Here is a 13,686-nt window from a genome sequence, read left to right on the forward strand (position 1 = left end):
AAATAAAAGAAAACCAAGCTTGACTGAGGGCTGTTTTCTGACCAAATATACTGTGGGAGATCTGCCTCAGAGTTACCACTGCACCCACGCCCCCCTCGTATTCTGTATTATTTAGCTACCTCCCCTTGACACCTGTGAACGTATAGTGTCTCCAGTCAGGATGACAATGTCACAAGTTGTTCTCTCCAGATTCTTCTCCAGGTAAATGGGCTATTTTCTCATTAAGTTCCTGTCTAGCTTCCCTGAAACCTGTAGCAACTCTTCCAAGGACAACAGGTTTTCCTTAGTCTCCGCTTGGGTTAACTCCTTTTCTTCACCTGGCTGGTTCATCAGGAAGGGAGTCCAGAGGTAAAACAGTCTCTGTCTGAGTCTCTCCCCTGCCATCGCATTTTCCTGGGCAGTGGCCCTCATTATGAGGTTGCCGGTATCGGCGCCCTACCTGCAACCTCGGCTTACCGTTTACACTGCCCGATATCCCGGTAATACAGGGATATTACTGGTGGCAGAGGAACGTGGAGTCCCATAGAACTCCATGGGAATGGGAACACTGAAGCAACGGTACCGCTGTTAACGTTGCCGGTGCTTCAGTGAATGATCTGCCGGTAGAGGCCTGAACTACTTGCAGGTCAGGCCTGCCGGTAGTTCCCTGCCCCTACTGGCAGATACAGAGTATGCCGGTCAGGAAAAGGTGCCGGTAACAATTGTTACCAGCAATTTTTTCCAGACCGGCATGGCCGTAATGAGGCCCAATGTCTTTGTTCAGGTGTCTCCCTGGAGTCACCCAGTTTCTCTGTACATAGAACTTTGCTGGAGGAAGCCTTCACCCACCAAAGTGGATGAATCATTGGTGGGTGGGTCGCCTTTCTTGAATGACCGGTGGCTTAATAGCATTGCCCCGTTATTTCAGGTACCCTTGCTGCATTTCTACATTTTTCTTGTGCAGGTTCCAGAGTGTCTCCCAAAGGTGAGGTAGGCCCAGAGGTTATTTGTTTTTTACAGCGTTCTGTTCCCCTCCCAGTCTTAGGGTACTGAACTGAGAAACCACCAGATGCATCTAGCACCCCTCCTCATCAGGCTGACTGTGAGGGGTTGGAAATGAAAGCCGGACACAAAGTTGACCTGTTTTTGGTTAAAGACTTTTATTAAATGAAATGGGTTGGGAAAATGCCTCTCTGACCCTTCACTAAGAGGAATTTCTCTACCTAAAACCAAAAACTAAGGAACTGTCGGTTTCAGGATGTCCGAAATCAAAAGCTGTGCTTGTGTCCAAACGTTCTAACTTGACCCTCATACTATAAACAAAGTGAAAAGGGAAATGTCTTTAACATGATGCTTGCCAAAAAGTGTTCATAAATAAAAATAGCATAACTCCAACAAAAATGTTCTCCCAAGATGGAAAGACCTTAGTTCCATTCCAGAGGGGGGCTTCCGTTCCCTTGGATTCTTTAATGGTTTAACAGTGTCTCTTGGACCAACAGTTCCTGAGGTTTCTCTTGGTTCACAACACTCACAAAAGCCTATTAACCATTGTAGTCCTTCTTCAACACAAGTTCCTTCTTTATTTAACAAACACAGTCTCATCTTGTCTTTTCTGATAGGTTTACACTTTGCCCGGTATACTCCCTGCCAGGACTCTTTATGCACTTCCAATAACCTGATAAACTCTCCTGCCAGTATTCCTCTTGCACTCACAACAACTACTTGCAACATCCTAGTATTCTCTCCTGCCAGGATTTATCTTGCATTCACAACTGCCTGGTATGTCAGGACTTTCCTTCTTTGACTGCCTGGTATTTGCTTATCAGGACGTTCTCTTCTTCAACTGCCTGGTATTAGTGTCATGATGCCTACCCCCGGGCATCCAGACCAAGTCCATCAACCCCGGAAGCAGGCATTGTTACCTGGAGCAAACCCAGCAAACCATGTTAGGGGCTATCTGGGTACAGTCCTGGTGCCTATGGAGCCAAGATTTGTCCAGAACTCTTCCAATATCCTCAAGCCAGTGAAGTAACTGGCCATCAACGCGCCCCTGCATTCTTCGCAGGATGGAGAGCTCATCATACAAAACTATAAGGTGAGCTTTGTGAAAGGGAATGTCAGTAGTGATAAGTGGGGACGCAGTGAGGTGTTAATTCTCAAATCGACGGGTGATTAATTCCCTTTCCCCGTCTTTAGGAGACTACTTCTACGGGTCAAGCAGACAAAGCTAGGTGGGCCAGTCCAGTCTGTCATCTCTGCACTACGCATCACGTTGGTGGAGACCGTGGCTGTCCAGTTCCGCACGACACCCATGTGGGAGCCAGGTGAGCGTAACAATTAGCTTGCCAGGACTTTCTCAACTTGTGTTACAGTTTCTCTTTATAAGCAAGTAGCATGTGCCGTTCTGGTGTTGATATATCTACTTCTTTGAGCTTTCCCCACTTTTGGCATTCAATTATCATTGGGGTTCAAATTGGCACGTTGGCCTTTTCTTCAAAATCAATTCCTCTTTGTATTTCACTTTCTGTAAATGCACAATGTTTAGATTCTCTTAATGTTCAAAACTCTTTGGCGCGCTCGCCGAAATGCCCCAGGGTCCCCACTCTGCTTTGACAGACTCTCTGGTTCGCCTTTGCTTTTTCTGTCTTCCTTGCGCTTATGCTGCATTTCTCTGCCACTTCCTCCCCAGTCCGGGTGGCTCTGATGTCTCTACAGCCTCTTCCGCGGTTCTACTACTGCGTGCTAACTTCTTTTCGGCTCCCGGTAAGGACCATGCTGCTTCTCTTGCCTGCTGAACACAGGGTTTCCCTTGCATTTCCCGGGGTCTCCACAACAGGTCTCTCTTGCAGCACATCTCTGTCCCACTCCATTGACTAGCTTCTCTGCTCTGCCACACCAGTTCACGCCTCCAGCTTCCGCTCAACGACTTCCACGAAGAGGTCATGTCTTCTTCTTTCCTTTGTTCTGTTAGCATATTCAAAGGTCCTGTGTACCAGTGTCTTTCTCCAAGAACTAGCACACTCACTATACTTGTTGTTTTGCATCAATTCCCTCATCCTCCTCGCCTCAGTACTGTGTAGCTGTGGGAATTGTATTTCACTGATGTTACTTTATGTTTACCATTGGGAAAAAATGTTCTTAATAATTCCACATGGCAAATCAGTTCTCAATAAAGAGAAGTCGGAGCTTTTGCTGCTTTGACCAGAAATGGAAGTTTGGGTTGGATGATATTGGGAAAAGGTTTTACTATTCTCCAAAATGGTTTGAACAGATACATGGCAATATGCCATTAGGGTACTGGGTATTCAGGGTCCTCCTAAATGTGCAAATGGGTGATACCATATATCATTCAATGTAGTCATGACATCTCCCGGTAGACTCCTCCCATGTGATCCTCCTTCATATAACCGCCTCAAGGATCAGGATCAGTTAGTGGCTGTCTTCCCCAAGCCAGATGGGAGGAGGTTGCCGCTGGGGAATCCGTGATGACTCCATTGGCTGGTATTGTATTACTTTCGGTCCCGCAATCGTCCTATGCCTGTAAGGTCCTTCCCTCTAGTGACCTTTCTCACTTTGGGTCTCCTCATCTCCAGCTGCTTCTCCAATCTCCTTCTAACACCCTGTGACTGGGCGGCCCTTCACAAATAATCACGATCACTCTCAGAGTAGTTTTAAAGGAAGGGCATTTATTTTAAAATAATAGATGGGAATGCAGTCTTCTCTGGGTAAAGGTAACTGGGCCTAGCAGGGCGGAATGTTTGGTGCTAGGGCCGGCCCTCTCTCTCTCTGGTCTACCCCGGCCTTGTCCCTGTCTCCCTAACAGGGATGTTAGTAGCACTGGAATCCATAACCCCTATCTGACTTGACGTGTTTTCCCTAAATCGTTGGTTACCTGACTCCCTAGGGATCTTCTAACTTTCCCTCCCGAACCCCGCTTAGTAGTCTCAGGGCAGTAGGGATGGTGTCTTCTTCCACCCACTATCACACTCACTTCTTTCACACCTGCTTGTATCTGACCCTTCACCATACTGGTCTCTTTAGCTGTTCTCCTCCCACCACGTCATTATCCCTCCGATCTCTCACTCTGCCTTTCCACCTCCACCCTTCAATCTTACTTCTTTTCCTACTCCTGTTCTTACTATCGCTTGCACCTCCATCTAGCCCTCTACTTCTGTTACCTTCTCTTCCCTCCTTCCTCTCACTCTACTTCCTTGTCGCGCACTATTCTTCTGGTTGTAATCTCTGTTTCACCCTATGCCGATAACTACTCATATTCTCCCACTCACTGTCACTTTTCCCACTCTCCCTCTACTACTGTTCCTACTCTGCTACTACCACTATCCCTTTACTACCTTTACTTCCCCAAAACACTCAGTGATATGGTGCCCTGCTCACCGTTCTAATACCAACTCTACTACTTATTTCTGCACTCGCTACTCTACTTCTCTGCTCGGCTACTCCTACTCTACCTCTACTACTCACACTTTCTCTCTCTCACACAAACACTCCACAGACCCCCTCCTTAACATAGCCTCCGCACACCTTTTGCTCTCACCTCCTCTGGTCTCTGACGTCCTCCACAACCTCTTGTCCTCACCCAACTAACCCACACTAAAGCATTCACACAGGTGTACTTAAAGGCATGGTCTAGTAAAAATTGTTATTGTCCCTACGGGTCGGCCATGTTTTTTTAAGCCTAAGTGGCTCGATTTTAGAAAACTTTCCTATGGACCTTATCCGAGTTTTCGTCCATTAAACGCACGCGAAAACAAGCACCAGGGAGCCGCCATTTTCTGATAATCCTATCTTTTCCCCGATCGCCCTGGCTGACCTGCTTTTGCGGCACTAAATCAATTCCCCCGCCCCTGAGCCTGACATTATCAAAACATTCATATTCCCCGCCTCTCCCCGTAACGTTACTGTGCTGCGTAGGCAAACGCGCCCAGTCGTCTTCTGCGCAACTCCACACAGAACCCGGAAACCAACACAGATCAACTCACAACACAGCGCGCCACAATTCGGAATATGAAACTGTACTTTAAAATGAAACAGCAACACGGTACATTTGGTAAAGTACATTTATTTGACATTAAATGTTTAGAGAATATTCAGCAATTGCCATATGAACTCCGGAAGCCATTTATTTTCTTTTATCTGTATCTGCAATAACTGTTCCGTTTCATCTTGAGTCACGCGTTGTTCCTTTATGGTACACCGGGTGTTCATTTTCGTAAAAAGAATCACTTTGGAAGCACGGTGAACCGCAAGACTGTTCCATCAACTAGGCACTAGTCCAGCCTAAAGGTTATGTTGCTTCTAGCCACTAGTACAGCGTAAGGGCATGTGGGCCCTTGGCGATCGTCCCATAATATGGTGATCGTGCTCCAACACACAATGATAAACGACAGTCTACATGCGTGAGGAATGATATGATATATGATATGGCATTTGTAACGCACCTATACTCAAGTGTTTCTAGGCATGACGAGGCAGGTGGGGAACAAGGGCAGACAGACAACAATCCTACTAGGCCAGGTGTCTTTCTGATCGCGCATGGGGAAGGGCTGTACATGGTTAGTTGAATACAAATTAAATAATAGGGCCAGCTGGTGGCAAGTGCAAGGTAAATGCCGGGAGAAGGGGCTGAAGGATACAGAGACAGTCCCGTAGTGCAGGTAGGCAGTGCAGGGAAAAGTGGCTGGGCCAAGGACCGAGATCGGTGAGACCAGTGGACCTGCATGCCCATGTGCCCACTACGAACAGTTTTACTTGCTTTTCCTAGCTCTTCATTCATTCATTTATTCATGCATCCATTCATTAAATCTTCATTCCGGTATAAAAGCGTGTAAAGATTTACTTACATTATATTTGAAATTTCCATTGTGTCTCTTCGTAATGCAGTCTGTAAAACGGACCGTGCTCTTGACAACGATTTTTCGTATACTGACCTAAAATGAAACTCGGTCTAGTTTCTGAATTTTCTGCCTTATCGTCTCTTACGTTATTGCGCACCCCCTTCAAATGTAGTTCTTTCGGCATGGTCCCTGTCTCAAGGTCAAAAAACAATAGACCCTTATACTTCCAGTGCGACTTGTGGGCCTCATCTGGGCACTGTCCTTCGCATTCTTTATTTGCAACATTACGTAGTATAGGCATCTGTGAGAACTTGAAGTTTAGAATCCGTCTATGTAGTGCGCCTCAATGTGCAAATGCGAACTGGCTTCTCTCCCAAATGCCACGGCCCGCTTGGCTGGCGCGTTCTAAGTGCCCCAATTTTGTCCCCGTTGTCTGCGAGCTTTGCAGCCCAAATTGAGACATTTAATTTTTGGCGGAAGGTCAGGGAAAGTATAAAGTACCACAGGAGTTGAGTTAAAAGTGAGATTTATTGTTTGTTTGTTTGTTTTATTATTTGCAATACGCAAGCCTCCCCTCCGTTAACAGTGCGCAGCATTTACATTTACATGAGATGAGACAGGAGAAAAATATATAATACACATATGTGAGGTGAATAGAGAGAATTCAAAGATGACACCCAGCTTGTTCGCCACCCATGATGGTGAAGGTAGGGGTTAGGTTTACAGGTACACTGTACAATAACATTTATTTACAAAAAGACAATCGTATTGCAATTATTTAAACCGGGATTTGTACTTCACAATCAGCTGTGCTTCGGGTGGGCATGGCACAGTCGCAATGTTCGGTGGCAATGGATCACTGCTCTGCACAGAAACGTCCAAAATTCCATATCTGTGCTTCTCTAACAGAGCAACAATAAGGCCTTTCACAAAGTCGAACTGCATTTCATCATAGACTGGTTTGATCACCCATTGCTTACTTCGTTTTGAAAACACCTTAGTGTAGCGAGGCATCCTTACTTTACCCCTAGTACTAGATTGTTCACGTCCGGCATTGCTGTTATGGGCCAAGACCGCTAGTAGAGTGCAATGTTTCATGCCCCGAAAGCTAAAATGCAAGCGCTTTGGCTTGTACTTTAGGCACATATTGTGGAACACCTCCAAATCTCCTGTGTGACAGAATTGTTACGCTCACCTGACTCCCACGGAGGCGCTGGCCTGGTTTGCGCTGCTGTGACCTCTTCTAAGGTGATGCGCAGGGTTCGGAAGACGGACTGGACCGGGCCCCCAAATCTGGCTTGTCTGGCTCGCAGAAGTATCCTTCTGTAGGCGAAAATAGGGGATTAACTGTCTGCGGGGTAATGCAATCGGCCTCCCACTTTCCCCTCTCACCCTCCTCGAAACCCTTCTGTGATTTCTCGTAGCGTCTCACCTTAGGGTCTGGAAGGACAAGCTCTCCATCCTGCTTTAGATGCAGGGGCGCGTTGGTATCCAGTTACTTCACTGGATTTTCGGATTGGTGAGAACCAAACTTGCTTGGCTTCCAGGTAAGTTTTTTGATAAGAGGTTCCCCTTGTGTCCATGCATTAATGTACTAATGCTAGTGTCTTTTTCCCCATAGTGGCCGGGGTACGGAATGCCGGGGAACAGGCACCGAGATGAGAGGTGAAATCCTTGTAGAAATCAGGTAAGTCTTTAATGAGTGTTTTTTGGTAATGTCTTTTCATTCGCTCATTAACGCTGATGTCTCTTTTTCCCCTTAGGGGCCGGGGTCCGGAAATGCCAGGATGCGGCGCGGACCCGAAATGAAGAGGGAATGAATCAACAGGTAAGTCTTAACATGGAGATTTAGCTTTCCTTATTCCCTTCTCTCTCTCACCTTTTGTTCTGGTCTTTTTCTCCCTAGGCACTGGGGCGTGACTGCGAATCCGGATGATTGCTGCTGAACATGGAGGCTCCCTGTAAAGGTGAGTGGAATGCGGCGCTGCAGCGATCGACGCGATGAGTTTTTTAAATAAAAGTCTTCCTTTTCAGGATTGTCGGCGAGATGTCTCCGGGATGCGGATTTAGCAGGTAAGGACTTTTCCTTCTTCTGTTCTCTTCTTCTCTTCCTTTGCAGGTGATCCAGGATGCTGGCAGGCGTGGCAGAAGTCAGGATGCAGGAGCAGACACGGTGAGCGTCCAGCTGCTAGATGCAGAACAACACGAAGCACGTGTGGCTGTTTGGGTGGGGTTTAAATAGCCTTGGAAGAGGTTCCAGGTATGTATCCTTCCTCCAATCAGGTATGTATCCTTCCCCGACCACGCCCGGATGGTAAATTAGTCCCACAGGTAAAGTAGTTCCTTTCAGGCCTCAAGGAGGCCGGGATCCTGCAGCATGGTCTGCATCAGGTAAGTGCACCCAAGCACTCCCATAATGAGCCTGGCGCCCATGGCGCCAGGACTGTCCTTTATGAGCCTGGCGCCATAGGCACCAGGACACTGTCCAAAGGGCCCCTATATGGGGTTGCTGGGTCCTTCCTTGGGGACTGGATGTCCGCTTACGGGGATGAAGGGCTTGAACCGGCTCCCCGGGAGCAGGCATCATGACAGCACTCCCCCTTCCCCCCCCCCCCCCAAGGCCCCTCCCAAGGTTGTTCCCTCCGGGGGTTTTGGTTTGTCTGGGAAGAGTCGGTGGAATTTCCTGACTAATCGAGGTGCATGCACATGGTCGCTGGGTTCCCACGACCTCTCCTGAGGTCCGTACCCCTTCCAATCAATTAGGTAGAACAGTTTTGACCTAAACATTTTTGAGTCTAAAATGTTCTTCACTTCGAATTCGGGCTCCCCATCTATTAGAATAGGTTCTGGAGGTTTGAGTAGTCGGGTTCCGGGTACCACTGGTTTCAGAAGTGACACATGAAAAACAGGGTGAATTCGCATACCAGCTGGTAAATCAAGTTTAACAGCCACTGGGTTAATTATTGCCGTAATAGAATAAGGTCCCAGATATTTTGGGTTAAAAGTTCGAGGCCCTTTGAGTGGTAAATGTCTGGTAGCTAACCACACTTGATCCCCAATCTGATACGGAGGTGCTTCACTCCGATGTAGATCAGCATTCTCCTTGTATTTTCTCTTGGCTTGTTGTAAATGCGTAGTTGCCTCTTTGAAGGCTTGGGTAATTGTAGAATGCAGATGTTCTACTGCAGGCATTCCGAGGTTCTGAGGTGAGTCAAGGTTTGAGGTTCGAGGGTGATGCCCAAACAAAGTATAAAAAGGACTGTGGCCAGTTCCAGAGTGTACCGAATTATTATATGCGTATTCGGCTATCCAAAGAATGTCTTTCCAGTTGCTTTCAGATTGCTGTAACATACACCGTAAGTACTGCTCAAGGGTCTGATTTGTCCTCTCGGTCTGACCATCGGTCTGAGGGTGGTGACTGGTCGATAATCTTACGTCGATCTGCGCCATTTGACAACATTTGAGCCAGAAGTGGGAAATGAATTGGCTTCCCCGGTCAGAGATTAGTATAGATGGGAATCCATGTAGCCGAACAATATTTTCGAGGAATTCTTTGGCTAGGACAGAAGCTGAAGGTAAACCTTTCAAAGGAATAAAGTGGGCCATTTTGGAAAACAAATCCACAATTACCAGAATAGTATTGTACCCCGAACAAGGAGGCAGGTCCGTAATAAAATCCATTGATAGGGTGTGCCAGGGTGCTGGTGGTATGTCTAGAGGTTGAAGGAGACGGGCTGGTCTTTTCTTTTGACTTTTATTTTGGGCGCAAACACCACAGGACATCACAAAAGATTTAACATCTTTTCGCCAAGAGGGCCACCAAAATTGTCGTTTCACCTTTTCCTCTGTCTTGGCAATACCGGGGTGTCCCTCTATTAATGTATCATGATAACCGGAAATAACTAGTTTGTGTAATTCCTTATGTGGCAGGAATAAGCGTCCTTGGAAATAAGGTAAACCATTATCTATGGTAAAGTCTGATCCCTTTTGTATCCATTCCTGTAAGGTTGTAGGGTCCAGGAGTTGTTTCACTCTGGCTTGAATGTCTTCAAGCGTCTGTAACGAAGTCATGCCTAGAATCCTCTGTTCGGGAATTATTGGTACTGGTTCTGAGTTTGTATCAGATTCTCCCATTCCAATTCGGGATAAGGCGTCTGCTTTGCCATTCTTGCAGCCAGGTCGATAGGTAATCACGAAATCAAATTCAGCGAAAAACGAAGCCCATCGGAGCTGCCGTGATGACTGAGCCTTGGCGGTTTTCAAATACTGTAAATTCCGGTGATCAGTGATCGGTATGTCGAGCGCCAAGCAGATAATGCCGCCAGGCTTTAAAAGCGGACTTAATGGCTAACAGTTCTTTGTCCGTGATTGCATAATTAACCTCGGGTGCCGAGAATTTTCTGGACCAAAATGCTACGGGATGCAGTTGGTTGGTTTCGGGATCCCTTTGGGACAGGACAGCTCCCATGCTAGGCTGGATGCGTCAGTCTCGACGACATAAGGGAGATCTGGACGCGGGTGTTTCAATATAGGTGCGGAGGTAAACTTAGCTTTTAAATCCTGAAAGGCCTGCTCAGCTTCTTCAGACCATTCAAAACGTTTATTTTTCCTCAAGAGTGCAGTAATGGGTTGTACCACGCGTGAAAATTCCGGGATAAACCTGCGATAGAAATTGGCAAAGCCGAGCATGCTTTGAACCCCTTTTACAGAGGTAGGTGATGGCAAATTGAGGAAGGCATCTACTTTTCTTGAATCCATTCGGACTCCTTTGGGTGTCAGGATGAAACCTAGAAACTCGACTTCTGTGGTATGGAAAACACATTTCTCCAATTTAGCAAATAGTTTGTGTTGGCGCAGTTTTTCAAGTACTGCCCTGACGTGTTTTCTGTGATCAGATTCTGAAGAGGAGTACACCAGAATGTCATCGATATATACGACAACACAAACATCGATGAGTTCCCGAAGGACATCATTCATGAAGTATTGGAAGGCAGCCGGCGCGTTACACAATCCGAAAGGCATCACCTGGTACTCGAATAATCCGTATTTAGTACGGAAGGCAGTTTTCCATTCGTCGCCTTCTTTTACTCGTACCAGATGATAAGCCCATCGGAGATCTAACTTGGTGTATATGCAAGCGTCCTTCACCTGGTCAAGGAGTTCAGGGATCAGAGGCAGAGGATAACGGTTTTTAACCGTTATCTGGTTCAATGTGCGGTAATCGATACAAGTTCTAAGGTCGCCTTCTTTTTTGGGCACGAAGAACAAAGCCGAGGATGCCGGGGACTTTGACGGGCGAATAAAACCATTAGCTAGATATTGATCCAAATATTGTCTCAAATGCAGATTCTCAGGTACGGTAAGGGCATAAATCCTGCTACAAGGGGGTTGTGCACCGGGCACCAGATCGATTTGGCAATCGTACGATCTGTGAGGAGGTAACGTGTTGGCCTGTTCCTTTTGGAAGACGTCCTGAAAGTCTTGGTATTCCGGAGGTAGTTGCATGGAGGCAGAGGTTACAGATGCTAGATTAATCTTCAGGTTTTCTGGGTAGCAGGTTTGTTTACAATCCGGGAAGGTTATTCTCTTAGCTCGCCAATCAATTCGAGGATTATGTGTCCCTAACCAAGGGATTCCAAGAATAACCTGAAACTGTGGAGCCTTGATTACATCAAACACAACACCCTCCCGAAGGCCGTCGGGGCCAATAAGTCACCTCAGAAGTGGAATGTGTTACCGGTCCAGAGGCAATTTCAGTTCCATCGACTGTGGTGATGACATCTTTGCTGGTTTTAGGACGGAGAGGGAGGTTAATCCTAGAGACCAATTCACGATGCACATAGTTTTCAATAGCCCCACTATCGATGTATGCCTTTATTGCATGCAACCGCTTAGGCTGTTCCGGATCTACGAGAACCATTGGCACAATGAAATGCGAGGTCTGAGAGTTAGTTTTCAAGCTCGGCAAGCGGACCCCTACACTTGTCGGGTGGAGTCGTTTCCCGAAACAGAGTCTTCATGGTTTTTATCAGCGGCTCCTACCGCCTTTCGGGGCGGTTTTGCCGGGCAATCTCGTAGAAAGTGTCCAGAATTCCCACAATAAAGACATCATTTTAACTGGCGCCTCCTTTCACGTTCCTTTTGAGTTAAGGGTTCTTTAACTCCTCCAATTTGCATAGGCTCAGAGACATCAACTCCCTTGGGATTAGCATGGGTCTTGACCAACACCTGGGTCTCAAACCTGGACCGATCTGCTTTTCTGTTTTGAAGTCTGTGATCCAATTGGACCACTAAGTCTATATACTCTGTGCATTCTTGGGGCGGATTTACAACTTGGGCCAAGACATCTTTAAGTTCTCTGCGAAGGCCTCGATAAAACAATGTGACTCTTTTATCCTCTGGCCATCCCGTTTCCACAATTAGTTTATTAAAGGTTGCAATATAGGATAGGAGGTCCTGATTGCCCTGTCGCAGGGATAGAAATTCGTCATCCAGAGCCTGCCCCTGAGAGTGTCGAGCAAATAACCTTTCCATGCTTGCTTGAAACCTTTGAAAATCATGGAGAATCGGGTCATCTTGAGTAACCAGTGGAACTGACCAATCGGCAGCGCAGCCGCTGAGATATGACAATACAAAGGCTACCTTGGTCTGATCATTAGGGAAGGCCCCAGGTCTGCATAGGAAGTGCAAACGACACTGATTCATGAATACGGCGAATCGTTTGGGGTCCCCAGCAAAGCGTTCGGGTGGGGCCAGCGGCATGTTTCCAGGTAGATTAATCTGCACAGGGTTACTGGAAACCACAGGAGCGGGTTTCCTTCCGGAACCGGGTAGAGGAGTTTGCCCAGCTTGAGCTTGCAAAAGCGGTCTGGCCAGGTCATCAGTTCTTTCCTTTGATATTATTAATTCCCTCCTGATGGCATTAGTCTCTTGACGAGCGGCATGTACTTTGGCCCGTAATTCCCCCAGTAATTGGGCCAACTGATCAGTCTCAGAACTTTCCATAGCGCCTGGGTGGGAATTTGTAGGAAGGCTTTGCGTTCTGTTACGCTCACCTGACTCCCACGGAGGCGCTGGCCTGGTTCGCGCTGCTGTGACCTCTTCTAAGGTGATGCGCAGGGTTTGGAAGACGGACTGCACCGGGCCCCCAAATCTGGCTTGTCTGGCTCGCAGAAGTATACTTCTGTAGGCGAAAATAGGGGATTAACTGTGTGCGGGGTAATGCAATCGGCCTCCCACTTCCCCTCTCACCCTCCTCGAAACCCTTCTGTGATTTCTCGTAGCGTCTCACCTTAGGGTCTGGAAGGACGAGCTCTCCATCCTGCTTCAGATGCAGGGGCGCGTTGGTATCCAGTTACTTCACTGGATTTTCGGATTGGTGAGAACCAAACTTGCTTGGCTTCCAGGTAAGTTTTTTGATAAGAGGTTCCCCTTGTGTCCATGCATTAATGTACTAATGCTAGTGTCTTTTTCCCCATAGTGGCCGGGGTACGGAATGCCGGGGAACAGGCACCGACCCGAGATGAGAGGTGAAATCCTTGTAGAAATCAGGTAAGTCTTTAATGAGCGTTTTTTGGTAATGTCTTTTCATTCGCTCATTAACGCTGATGTCTCTTTTTCCCCTTAGGGGCCGGGGTCCGGAAATGCCAGGATGCGGCGCGGACCCGAAATGAAGAGGGAATGAATCAACAGGTAAGTCTTAACATGGAGATTTAGCTTTCCTTATTCCCTTCTCTCTCTCACCTTTTGTTCTGGTCTTTTTCTCCCTAGGCACTGGGGCGTGACTGCGAATCCGGATGATTGCTGCTGAACATGGAGGCGCCCTGTAAAGGTGAGTGGAATGTGGCACTGC

The sequence above is a fragment of the Ambystoma mexicanum genome, chromosome 2p, assembly GCF_040938575.1.
Source record: "Ambystoma mexicanum isolate Mex_15411 chromosome 2p, UKY_AmexF1_1, whole genome shotgun sequence".
Classification (NCBI taxonomy): domain Eukaryota; kingdom Metazoa; phylum Chordata; class Amphibia; order Caudata; family Ambystomatidae; genus Ambystoma; species Ambystoma mexicanum.